A 14,211-nucleotide genomic window follows, 5' to 3' on the forward strand; every position below is an offset into this window, starting at 1 on the left:
GATCCACTCATCAGGTGATGGGCATTTAGGCTTGTTCCATGTTTTGGCTATTGTTGACAGTGCTGCTATGAACATTGGGGTACATGTGCTCCGATGCATCAGCATTTCTCTATCTCTTGGGTAAAAAACTTTTTAAAAGTTATGGCTCTTCTAGGCCCTATATTACAAATTTTAAGATCATATTATGGAAAGAGCCCAAGTGTCCATTGACTGATGAATGGATAAGGAAGGTGTGTGTGTGTGTATAGTGTTAGTGTGTATATATACACACAATGGAATATTACTCAGCAGTCAAAAAGAAATGAAATCTTGCCATTTTTGATAATATGGATGGAACTTCTATGCTAAGAGAAATAAGTCAGAGAAAGACATATATGATTTCACTCATATGTGGAATTTAAGAAATAAACAGATGAACATAGGGGAAGGGAAGGAAAAATAAGATAAAAACAGAGAGGGAGGCAAACTATAATAAGACACTCTTACAGAGAACAAATTAAGAGTTGCTGGAGGGGAGGTGGGTGGGGGGATGGACTAATTGGGGGTGGGTACTAAGGAAGGCATTTGTTGGAATGAGCACTGGGTGTTACATGTAAGCGATGAATCACTAAATTCTACTGGAATGAATATTACACTATATGTTGTCTAACTTTTATTTAAATAAAACAAACAAAATAAGAATCAGTTTGTTAATGTCTGCAAAATAGGCTTGGAATTTTGATGGGAAGGCATTGAATCTGTGGACCAGTTGGGGAAGAGTTGCCAGTCTTGCAATATTGAGTTTTCTAGTACCTGAACTTGAAAATTTCTCTTGATTTAATGATCTTTAACTTTCCTCAGTGGTATTTTGTAATATCAGTGTATAAATCTTATACTTAAAATTTTTTATTTTATCCTGCTAAGAACACTTAATATGAGATCTGTTTTCTAAACTTTTTCAGTGTATAGTACAGTGTTGTTCACTGTAGGCACAATGTTGTATAGCAGATCTCTACATTTGGTAGGAGATTCCTTCTTAATCCCAGTTCGTTCTTGAGTTTTTATCATGAATGAGTATTGGATTTTGTCAAATGCTTCTTCTGCATCTGTTAGCATGACCAACTGTCATAGTTTGTTCAAGACTGTTTTGGGTTTAGCACTGAAATTCCTTCATCTTGGGAAACCCCTGTGTTCTGGAGAAACCAGTATGGTTGGTCACCTCAGTGGTTTCTGTCCTTCATTCCATTAATATGGTGTATTTTATTAATTGATTCTCAGATACTAAACCAGCCTTTGTCCTAGGATAAATCTCACTTTGTCATGGTATATAATTCTTACTGTGTTGCTCGCTTTGGTTTGCTAATGTTTAATGGAACATTTTTGTGTCTATATTTATGGAAGATACTGGTCTATAGTATTTTTTCCTTGGGATGTCTTTGGCTTTTGTAACGTAATAGTACTAGCCTCATTTCTTTTTTGATTTTCTGTAAGAGTTTGCGAATGATTGGTTATTATTATCCCCTTGAATACATTTAATAGAAATGACCAGTGAAAGCATCTGAGCTTGGATATTTTTTCCTTTGGAAAAATGGTAAACTGTTAATTCAATTTATTTACTTGTTATAAGTCTCTTCAGATTTTCTGCTTATTCTTGAGTTAGTTTCAGTAGTTGTATTTCTTAGGATTTGTCCGTTTCATCTAAGTTATTTAATATTTTTGGCATGTAATTCATAGTATTTCTATACGTGCTTTTAATTTTACTAGTGTAGTTAGTGGTGTCCTTCTTTCATTCCTAATTTTAGAAGCATGTGTATGCTCTCTTTTTTACTTGATCATCATAGCGAAATAAAGGTTTATCAATTCTGTTGCTATTTAAAAAAAACCAAGTTTTGGTTTAATTGATTTTTTCTATTTTCTGGTTTCTATTTCACTGCTTTCTATTTTAACTTTTATAATTTTAATCAGTCTGCTTACTTTGGGTTTAGTGTGCCTTTTTCTAGCTTGTTAAGGTTGAAGTGTAGGTTATTGATTTGAGGTCTTTACTGTTCAGGCTGTGCTGCATCCTGTGCACTTTTAAACTTATGCTTTTTAAAATTTTTATTCACTTCTAAATGTTTTTAAATTTCTGTTGTGATTTAGAAGTATATTGCTTAATTTCCGATTATTTGGGGATTCCCCAAATTACGTTGTTCTTGATTTTTTAATTTAACTCCCCTGTAGTAGGAGAACATATTTGGTATGATTTTCTCATTTTAAATTTATTGAGACCTTTTTATGGCCTAGTATGTAATCCTTTCAGAAGAATGTTCCGTGTACGCTAGAAGAGACTATGTGTCCTGCTGTTGTTGGGTGGAATGTTTTGTAGGTGACAGGTCAAGGTGGGTGACAGTTTTCAAGGCTTCAATGTCTGTGCAGATTTTCTGTCTAGCCGTACTATCAATTATTGAGAGAGAGAGATTAAAATCCCTATTATAATTGGAATGTCTATTTTTCCTTTCAGTTCTGTCAATTTTTGCTTCATGTTTTGGGGGCACTGCTGTTAGTTATGCTACACATACATAATTGTTTTACTAATGAGAAGATCTTTTATCGTTATGAAAGATTTCTCTTTGTCTAGTTCTATTTCATCTGGTATTGGTGGAGCCACTCCAGCTCTCTAATGCTTACTGTTTGTGTTATTTTCCCCCATACTTTCACTTTCAGTGTATTTGTGTTTTGAGTCTAAAGTGTCTTACAGACAGCATGTACTAAAATGCTTTGTTTTTTTTAAGTAGAATTGATCATTTCTGCTTTTTTTTTCATTTCTGCCTTTTGATTGGAGGATTTACTCTGTTCACATTTTGTATAACCATCGATAGTCAAATTTATATCTGCAATAATATGTCTCATTTCTTTTTTATTTCTTTGTTCATCTTCTTTTGGAGTTAGATCTCTTCTAGATTATCATTTGAATTCCTTTGTTAGTGTTTTAACTAGATTTTTTGGGTTATTTTCTTTGCTTTAGGGAATACAATATATGTCTTTGTCACACTGTACTTTAGATTGACTAGCTTAATTATGGTAAAATACAGAAACTTTGCTTCATTTCCTCTCCTCTCCTATCTGGTAGTATTGTCATACATACTAAGTTTTTATGTGTTAGAAGCCCAACTGGACTGTTTTATATTCTGTATGTAATTGTATGTGTTTTAAAGCAACTAAAAGAAGAAAAAAATGGTTAAGTAGTCTTTTATCTTAATACATATGTGGATCTTTTATGGGGCTCCATATTTCTTTTTGTGTATTTGGATTATGGGCTGGTTATTTTCTTTCAGTCTGGTGGACTTCTTTTAGGATTTCTCATAAGACAGATCTGTTATCAATGAATTATTTTAATCTTTGTTTTTTGGGGTTATTTTTATTTGCCTTTATTATTGTTAATGTTTACTGCTGGGAGAGAGAGAGAGAGACAGAGACAGAGTGCAAGCAGGGAGGGGTAGGGGGGGCCGGACACAGAATCTGAAGTAGGCTTAAGGCTCTGAGCTGTCAGCACAGAGCCCCACGTGGGGCCCTAACCCAGACTGCAAGATTATGACCTGAGCTGAAGTCAGACACTTAACCAACTGAGCCATGCAGATGCCCCTATTTTGCCCTTATTTTTGAGGAATAGTTTTGCTGGATGTAGAATTCTTTGTTACGGATTTTTTTTTTTTTTAATTCAATACCTTAAATATGTTGTCTCCTGCTTTCTGACCTCTGCTGTTTTCGATGAGTTGTTTTTCTCTTTGTGGTGTCAAGACTTTCTCTGTCTTTGGCTTTCAATAATGGTATATCTAGGTGTGGATCTCTTTGTGTTTATCCTACTTTGGATTCATTAAAATTGAATCTATAGATTAGTATTTTTTCAGCAATTTAGTAAAGTTTTAACCATAATTTCTTCAAATATTTTTTCTGTCCTTTTCTCTCTCTGTTCTTTTAAAATTTTTTTTTATGTTTTAATTTATTATTGAGACAGAGAGAACCAGAGCACGAGTGGGGGAGGGGCAGAGACAGAGGGAGATACAGAATCTGAAGTAGGCTCCAGGCTCTGAGCTGTCAGCACAGGGCCGAATGTGAGGCTCAAACCCACGAACTGTGAGATCATGACATGAGCCAAAGTCAGACATTTAACCGACTGAGCCATCCAGGTGCCCTTCCCTCTCTGTTTCTTTTGAAACTTGCATTACATGTAGGTTGGATGCTTGATGGTATCCCATAAATCTCAGTGGCTCTGTTCATTTTTTTAAATTCTTTTTTTTATTCTTCAGAATTGGTAATTCCTATTGTTATATCTCCCAAGTTCACTGAATCTATCATCTCAAATCTGCTATTGAGTTCTGCTAGTGGATTTTAAATTTTGGTTGTACTTCTTAACTCTTGAATTGTACTATTCATCTCCAGAATTTCCATGTTGTCCTGTTTTTAAAAATAGTACCTGTATCTTTGTTGAGATTGCCCATTTTTTGTTACAGTTATTATACTCTCCTTTAATTCTTTAAACATGGTTTTTTTAATTGCATATAAAATTAAATTTTAGGTAGAAAATGATGTCTAAACTGTGTTAAATCCTAAAATGATGTTTGTTGTACTTCTAAATGATGTTCAGTAATTTTCACCTGAATTTCATGATGTATATGAATGTAATTACTCATAAGTGCTAAATTTCATCTGATAGTTTTTATTTAAACATAACTAAATTAATAGTAATGTTTATTGATATGTAGGATCAGTGTACAATTGGAAAGATAGACTGTTATCTGAAATGTTGGCTCAGTTTCTGAACTGATTATACAGTATAACATATACTTACTTGTCCATATTTCTTGCAGTTAACCTATTTGCTCATGGTAAGCACTAAAGGGTAGAAAACCTGGAAGAAGCCTAAGAGAGCAATATGTATGAGAATGTGAGAAATATCAAAATGTTCCTGTCAGCCTGCACGTCTTATAATATAGTATTAATTTATTTTCAGTCCTTGAAAGGTTGTAGTAAACAAAATAAGTGTAGCACTTGTTCTTATGTAACTTACATTCTGGTGGAGGAGATAAGCACTAAACATATAAACAAAAAAAGGGAGGACTGGGTGGCTGGTTGATTAAGCATCTAACTCTCGATTTCAGTTTAGGTTGTGATCTCAGAATTGTGACATCAAGCCCTGTGTGGGGCTCTGTGCTGGGCATGGGGCCTGCAAAAGATTCTCTCTCTTCCTCTTCCCCTACCTTGCTTGTGTGCACACTATTTCTCTCTCTCTCAAAGAACAAAGCGAAAACCAGAAAACAAGAAACAAAGACGTATAAATGAATAAGTTAATTTTAAGATAATTTTTATAAATATAATGAAGAAACAAAATAGGGTAATGCGATATCAGATAGAGACTGATGGGGAAGCTACATGGAAATGGACTATAATTGGAAGAGGGGGAATCATGATGGAAATGTCCCTGTGAAGGGGTGGGGCTTGAGGTGATATCTGCATGGTAAGTGAGGAAGATTCAGTCTGTGGATGATCTGAAAGAGCCTGTAATCTAGAGGATAGGAGGTGCAGAAGCTTGGTGTGTTGTAGGAAAAGGGCCGCTGGAGTTGGAGCTACAGTGTAGCTCAGTAAGGCAGTGAAGAAGAGATGGGAGATGATGAGGTCAGAGAAGTGGGGTGGGCTGGCCCCGGGTTGATCTTTATATATAGATCATGTTGAAGAATTTAGATTTTTTTCCTTTATTTTTTTAAAAGTTTATTTGTTTACTTTGAGAGAGAGAGAGAGTGCTAGCAAGGGAGGGTCAGAGAGAGAAAGGGAAAGAGAGAGAATCCCAAGCACTGGCAGTGTAGAGCCCGACCCAGGGCTCAAACTCATGAACAGTGAAATCATGACCTGAGCCAAAACCAAGAGTCAGATGCTTAACCAACTGAGCCATGCAGGTGCCCCTAGATTTTGTTTTTTTTTTCTAAATGTGGTGGGGATGCATTGGAAAAATACTCCAGTGACCTTCATTCTTGACTAAGGAGTTAATTAACAGCCCAGGTTGTAACTTTATTCTTAACAGTTTTTGAGTGTGAGTAAATATATATAAAATTTTCTCTAGATGATTTTAGCTTCATAAAGAACAGCAGGGAAAATAACTTTCCAGATGTCTCTTCCTTGAAATTTAGCTACCTGCAGCTAAAATAAAATACCAATGTCTATGAAACTTTAAGTTTGTAATATAGTTATAGCAATGGCAGAGATGATGATAAAATTTTAATCAACTCTTGTTAGTATTATAAAATTATACTTTCAATTGTTCATAATTATAGGCTAAAATATATAGATAACATGATGTAGTTACTTGTTTGATGACTGACTTTCTAAATAATTTGGTATGTAACTTTTCCCCCATACTTCACTTGCAAAAACAGTTATTTTTTGTTTGGCTAATATCAACACAACATAATTATGATGTCAAATTACTTGAGATTAAACAGTGTGGAATATAGTCCTCCATAGTTTTATGTGAATAAAAATTTTGAAGATAAACTACCTCTTCAAAGTACCACTATTGGTTATTTAAAAAAAAAGTAAGCTGTAGTTTCTTATAAAGTGAATAGTGACCTCCAATATTTCCCTTTATAATTGTCATGTACTTTGTAATATTTAAAATGCACTTTTCTATAATATTTAAGATATACATTTTTAGTTCAGTAAAACCTTGGATTATGAGTAACTTGTTCTGTGAGTGTTCTGCAAGATGAGCAAATATTTCTAATAAACTTTAACTTGATAAACAAGCCATGTCTTGCAATATGAGTTGTGCATGACGTCAAACGTCATGTGATCACAACTGAGCCAATGTTTCTTTTCTCCTTCTCTCTCTGTCTCTCTCTCTCTCTCTCTCTCTCTCTCTCTCTCTCTGCGAGATTGTGGGTGATCGTCTCCCATGCTCAGATGCTCAGTCTCAGCCTGCGGTGTTTGGCAGAAATCAGTGATTTTTGAGAATGGTGGAGGGTACCCACAACTAGCACTAGTGTAGTTTTTGTCACCTCAAAGCACCTAATGACAGTTTTTTGCTTTTCCATACAAGAGTAAGCTTGGGAATGCTTGCTTCATTCTAGGTCAGGCTGCCTGCAGATACAGACCCTTTCCTCTGCTGCTTTACTGTCAGTTACATTAAATACAGTATAGACAAGAGCTTATTAATGCTGTACTGTAATCAATACCTGTGCGAATGTATACAGTGGCCCGCGTGCAGAAAAACATTCCATTGAGCCAATAGATAGCAGTGATTCCGTTAATGATAGCAGTGAAAGTTGTCCTCCACAATAGCCTTCCCCTCTCGTGTCTCCTTCGCACTAGCCACAAAGATTTTCCAAGGTAAGTGCAGGTTAATCTGTGTATTTTTCTTTATGTTATGTATTGTCTTTATTATCTTATATTACAGTATTATAATCATTTTTATATGAATAGTTTTGGGTTGAGGAGCGAATCATTTGAGTTTCCATTATTTCTTATGGGGGAATTCGCTTTGGTATACAAGTGCTTTGGATTACAAACATGTTTCCAGAATGAATTATGCTCCAAACCAAGGTTTTACTGTATTGAAAATATATTTTAAATAAGCTACCTATATCAAATCAACTCAGATATACTGTGATTTGGAAGGTGTTTTTAAATTACTCTAATTTTATGTTAATATTGATTTATAGTGTACATTTGCTTATATCTTTGCCCCTTTAATCACTAGCCATTTATTGACTATATTCAGTATTGTATATATAGTTGTTAAAAGGTGCTCACTTTTTTCCCAGAGTGAGTTAAAGTGGTTGAACAAAGGACATGTATGTGTATATATTAGAGATAGTAAAATAGAAAAAGGAAGCCAAGAACAAGAAGAAAGTTGAGTCAGAAGTTAAAATTATTGTCTATTATGTGTCAGGCACTATTTCTGAGAGATATATATGCCATGGTGATTAAAATGGCTGTGGCTCAGCTCTAATGGAGCTTTTATTCTAGTTTGTGTTGGTGGGGTAGGTAGAAAGATTTGCAATAATAATCTAAGAAAATACTTTCACCTTGTACTTCATTATAGGGAGATGACAAAAAGATGATTTGGAACAGGATAAAATCCAGACAATTAAAAAACATTCTATTGACTGATAGTTTTAGTATCCTTGATATGAGTCATTTAAAATATAATATAATAAAGCTGGGACGCCTGATGACCTCAGTCAGTTGAATGTCCCACTTTAGCCCAGGTCATGATCTCACAGTTCGTGGGTTCGAGCTCCGCGTGGGGCTCTGTGCTGACAGCTCAGAGCCTGGAGCCTGCTTCAGATTCTGTGTCTTCCTCTCTTTTTGTCCCTCCCCCACTCAAAAATAATAAGCATTAAAAAAATAAAAAAAACAGAATAAAGCTAATTTGTTTTGGTTCCCAAGCTAGCGTATGTTAATTTGCATTATTTTTTTGGATTATAAATAGGCCAAAGAACAAAAACAAAAATTTGTCTAATCGGGTAATTATAATGGTCTATAGGTTTCTACTTAGCCATACTTTGCGATAATAAGGAATCTTAGAGGGACATTGTGGTAGATTAATTATAGAGTAAACTTTATAAATAATGTAAAACAACGGATGCCTGGGTGGCTCAGCTGGTTGAGTGCTGGACTCCAGCTCAGGCCATGGTCTCGTGGTTCATGGGTTTGAGCCCCATGTCAGGCTCTGTGCTGACAGTTCAGAATCTGGAGCCTGCTTTGGATTCTGTGTTGTCTTCTCCCTCTGCCCCTCCCTCACTCACACTCTTTCTCTCTCAAAAATAAACATTAAAAATCATTTAAAATAGGGGCACCTGGGTGGCTTAGTCGGTTAAGCCACTGACAATCAGTCAGCTCAGGTCATGATCTCACAGTTTGTGGGTTCAAGCCCCGCGTTGGGCTCTGTGCTGACAGCTTAGAACCTGGAGCCTGTTTCTGATTTTGTGTCTTCCTCTATCTCTGGCCCTCCCATGCTCACACTCTCTCAAAAAAAAAAAAAAAAAAAAAGTTAAAAAAATAATTTAAAATAATATAAGAAAAAGTTAAATTCAGGAATTGGGGTAAAACAAGCAAATAATATAGTGATTTCAGAATAAATATTAAATCTTAGAATCTTTTCGGTTCTTATCTATACTTGAAGGCCAAAGTTTCAATGTTTTCATGAACAAACTGTCCAATTTGAGTAATTTTATGAATAATCTTGCAGTGGATACCATTTAGATACATGAATATAAAAGTTGGTTTTTCTTATAAATCTCAATTCTTTGTTAAACATGTACCATTCTAAATCTAAACTTAATGATTATCTTAATTTTAGATGATAATTAGTAAGAACTAGAAAGTATATTCATTTTTAAAAGGATTAGTGAATTGTTTCTTCTCCTTTTTCATTCTCTAAAAGTGCACTTAAATAAACTTCCAAGACAAGCTTATGTTTTATGTTACATTTTGTAATGTGGATGGATTAAGAATGTTCCAGGAAGTCTGTCTTCATGAATTTTTACTTAATTTTTGGAAGTGAAGATGTTGTTCCATGTCATATCTAAGCATTTAAACTCAATCATAATACCACTGTATAATGATAAAACATTTTAATCTTCCCATATCTTTTACAGGAAAAAAATAGGGTCTATGTCCTCTTCATTCCAGATTATTATGGTTTTTATCCTCCTGTAAAAGTTGCTGCTGAGTTGAAGATTAAGTTTTAAGTTGAAGCTTTATGTTATCTATAACTTTCTGTAGTTCTCATCATTATCAAGTGATCTTTATGAAGTCTTGCCATCATACTGGTTAATGATACCATGGTAGTTACACTGTAATAATCATGGTTGCTGTGAAGTAGCTTCTGTTTTTTTTCTTTCCCTTTCTATGGATGAGTCTGAGACTTTGAGAATTTAAGTAACTTTAACATAGTAGTAAACGTAGTAGATCTGAGACTACTCTCCTTAGAAAGGTCTATTTGCAGGGTTGGCCCATGGCTGGCATCTGGGAACATGACTCTCAGAGTGTTTCCAGTAACTGATAAGGATGATTCACTGTGCCTGGACTGTTTGTGTAAACAAGATAGTTTATGTTGAACACCTGCTTTCCTCCTAGTGGTCTAGAATTTGGGTATACCTGAGGCAGAGGGGGCCCAAGTGAGCAACCGATAATAAAGACTTCGGGTCTCTGATGGGCTTCTCTGGGTAGAAACCCTGCACATGTATGGTGGTGCATTTATGTTGATGTGGGAGGAGTAAGTTCAGCATGCTTTCCTCTCATGGGAAGAAGGGAGTATAACAAAGCTTGCCATTGGATTCCTCCATTTTATACCTTGTCTCTTTCCTTTATTACCTGCTAAATATCCTTACTGTGTACATGAATGCAACTATATGCTGAGATCTGCAGGACTCTTGACATACCTTTGCAAGACTAAAAGAGATTCTGCTCTGCTAAAGATAAAGATTTGTGGTTTAATCTCATGGGAAGAAGTGTGTTTACCTTTGCTTGGTGATCAGAGTCCTAGGTACAATGGAGAAGATGATATTTAGTCCTTCCAAAAAAAATAAGCATGCATTTGTTCATTCAACTATTCATTATCATCCTATAGACCCATATGTGCCCATGTTCCACGCCCTGAGGAGGAGCTGTAAACCTTGGCATACCTTGTAAATAGTTCAGGCTTCGAAGTGAGAGTAGGTGTACTTTTTCCCCTAGTTGCTTCTATAGGGGGTTTACTGATTAATTTATAGATTTATAGATTTTTATTTTTAAATAATCTCTACACCCAGCATGGGCTTGAACTTAACAACCCTGAGATCCAAGAGTCACATGCTCCACTTGTTGAGGCAGTCAGGTGCCCCTGCAGGGGCCTTTTTATTTAACATTATGGAAACGTTTATACTTTGGTTCCAGGTTCTGTTACTTGAAGTGTGGGTAAACTTGAATTAGAATATAAGGCTTATATCTGAGTATCTTTGTTTGCAACTAATTCAGAATTCCAGGCCAACATTTCTTTCTAAAAAACAAACTCAACTCTGAAGAGAGGAAAGTAGAAAGAATTTCTAATGCTGTCACTTTCTCCCTAAGGCCTACAGAATTTATATGAGAAAATTTGTGAGTTAAAGAAAATATCCCCCTGCCCATGCCCTCCCCCCCATTTTTTTGGAAAATAGAAAAAATTTATCTACTTATATAGATAACATATATGTAATTTCTGCTTAACATGTTTTAGGCCTTCTAATTAGCCCATGTTATGAGCCAGTTAAGAAAGTAGAAGAATCTATTTTTGTTGGTGGGAAAGGTGCTTTGTGATTCTTTCACAGTTTTAATAAAAGAAAACCAAAAATACTTGTATAATCATGAGGCAGAAAAACTTTAAGATTCTGGGCCCAACTACTTAGGTTGAAATTGTGACTCACTTGCCTGTTGCTTGACCTTGGATGAGTTGTTTGAATTTCCTTATGTTTCAAGTTTTCCCCAATGTAAAATGGGACTGATAATACCTGTTTTGTAGGTTTGTATTGATTAAGTAGATTAACTAGTATAATGAATTTAAAATAATGCCTGGCATAGAACAAATGCTGTATGAATGTTAACCTATAATTATCCCTTTACTGTTTGGAAAAAGAAAGAAAAATACTCTAAACTAAGCTAGTTGTTGAATTTCCTCCAGGATAAATTCATTTTAATGGATTAATATCCTTTCAAATCAGAATACTAAAAAGATTCTTGTATAGGTAGTTTTATTTCCTTTTTAAATCATGAAAGTGAGGAAGTTGACTAAGGTTTTAGAATTATTTGTACTAAGTTAGGATCACAGTTGCTAGATTGGCAATTTGTCCCTCCTTAGAAAAGAAAAACTCCCCCAGTTTGCTTTCTGGAATAGAACCTAAATAGATTTTAGGCTTTCTTTTTCTTTCTTTCCTTTTTATTTATTTTTATTTTTATTTTTATTTTAGGCTTTCTTAATGACTGGAAATCAGCTATCTGTTCAGACCACTTCTAGCTCTAGCCTCCTGTAAAGGAGTTGCTTGACTACCATAAGCCACTTGAAGCAAGTCTTTAAGACGTTTATGTCTCTTTTTGATATACAAGAGGCTCTTGTGACCAGAACTGAGACTTTTCAAACATCTGAGCAAAGTCAGGGCATAAACCTTGACTTTGCTTGTTATTTTTCCCCTAACTAAACCTCCTGGTACATGTCCTTTTGCCTCTTCTTAACTTGATTTAGAAATTGGCTAAACACATTTATTCCCACAATTTAGTATTTCTTACAAATAGTTCATGGAGTAAATCTGGGAATGAATAGTCCTATAAATTTAAGGTAATAGATAAATAATCTTTGTTGCTTATCTTCAGCCTCAGAATAGGTTGGATTCTAAAATATGCTTAGTGTGATAGCTTCCTACATATACTTATGCTGACCCTTATTGCTGCCCTAGAATTTGAGCATTATGTGAAATGGTAAAGGAGATTAGGAGGATAATAATAATAATAATAATAATAATAATAAAGGAGTGTAGGTAGGCACCAGTATCATTGTTTTTATCTTGTGTGTTGATTATAGGCAGACAAGTTAGGTTGAATTTGTCTTGCTGTATCTTTACTCATCAATTCTTTAAATAACTGTAAAATTTGACTATTCAGAGTATTTTATTTTTTTTATTAAAACATGTATTCAGAGTATTTTTAGATGATATTTCTCTATTAGATTTTAATCATCATAAAATAGGTTGAACAAGTTAACATTAATTAGGTTATACCTACGAATCTGGGCATTGTAATTATTTGGTTGAAGAAACCAACCAAAACATGCTTGTAAGAAAAGCATCAAAATATATGGAATTTAGATAAAGTCACGGATTATCTAAATTACTTCTTATCTATATATCATTCATATATATTTCACATAAGAATCTATAGGATTAAGAACACGTATCTTAATTGGATAACAATATCAGGACCATTAGTAAATGAGGATGTTAAGTTACTGTCATCCATGGTATAGGACTCTTAAAATGCAAAACTATTTTTATGGTTGGTAAGTTATTTCACTCAATTTTTCAGTTAGCCTCTTCCATCTATTTTTTCTTCTGTAAAATGAGCGCTAATTAAAAGGGCTTTTCTTTTTTTTTGACATTATAATTTTTATTTATTTATTTATTTTTAAGTAGTTTATTGTCAAATTAGTTTCCATACAACACCCAGTGCTCTTCCCCACAAGTGCCCTCCTCCATCACCACCACCTCTTCCTCCCACTCCCCCTTCAACCCTCAGTTCGTTTTCAGTATTCAATAGTCTCTCAAGTTTTGCATCCCTCTCTCTCCCCAACTCTCTTTCCATCTTTCCCTCCCCCTGGTCCTCCATTAGGTTTCTCCTGTTCTCCTGTTAGACCTATGAGTGCAAACATATGGTATCTCTCCTTCTCTGCCTGACTTATTTCACTTAGCATGACACCTTAGAGATACAACCACTTTCCTACAAATGGCCAGATTTCATTCTTTCTCATTGCCATGTAATACTCCATTGTATATATAGACCACATCTTCTTGATCCACTCATCGAGTGATGGACATTTAGGCTCTTTCCATGTTTTGGCTATTGTTGACAGTGCTGCTATGAACATTGGGGTACATGTGCTCCTATGCATCAGCACTTCTGTATCCCTTAGGTAAATCCCTAGCAGTGCTATTGCTGGGCCATAAGGGAGTTCTATGGATAGTTTTTTGAGGAAGCTCCACACTGTTTTCCAGAGCAGCTGCACCAGTTTACATTCCCACCAAGAGGGTGCCCGTATCTCTAGACCCTCACCAGCATCTATAGTCTCTTGATATGTTCATTTTAGCCACTCAAACTGGCGTGAGGTTGTACCTCAGTGTGGTTTTGATTTGTATTTCCCTGATGATGAGTGATGTTGAGCATCATTTCATGTGCCTGTAGGCCATCTGGATGTCCTCTTTGGAGAAGTGTCTGTTTATGTCTTCTGCCCATTTCTTCACTGTGTTATTTGATTTTAGCTGTGGAGTTTGATGAGTTCCTTGTAGATTTTGGATACTGGCCCTTTATCATTTGCCACTATCTTTTCCCATTCTGTCGGTTACCTATTAGTTTTCTTGATTGTTTCCTTTGCAGTGCAGAAGCTTTTGATCTTGATGAGGTCCCAAGAGTTCAGTTTTGCTTTCATTTCTCTTGCCTTTGGGGATGTGTCGAGTAGGAAATTGCTGCGGTGGAGGT

At 35.2% G+C, this 14,211-nt stretch overlaps 1 protein-coding gene across 6 annotated transcripts in view; it reads left to right on the forward strand.

Moving 5' to 3' along the window:
- The window catches only part of ELF2 (E74 like ETS transcription factor 2), a 98,549-nt gene that overhangs the window by 8,763 nt on the left and 75,575 nt on the right, over nucleotides 1-14,211 (forward strand). The window lies entirely within an intron of this gene.

This window comes from Suricata suricatta, chromosome 1, assembly GCF_006229205.1.
Source record: "Suricata suricatta isolate VVHF042 chromosome 1, meerkat_22Aug2017_6uvM2_HiC, whole genome shotgun sequence".
NCBI lineage: Eukaryota > Metazoa > Chordata > Mammalia > Carnivora > Herpestidae > Suricata > Suricata suricatta.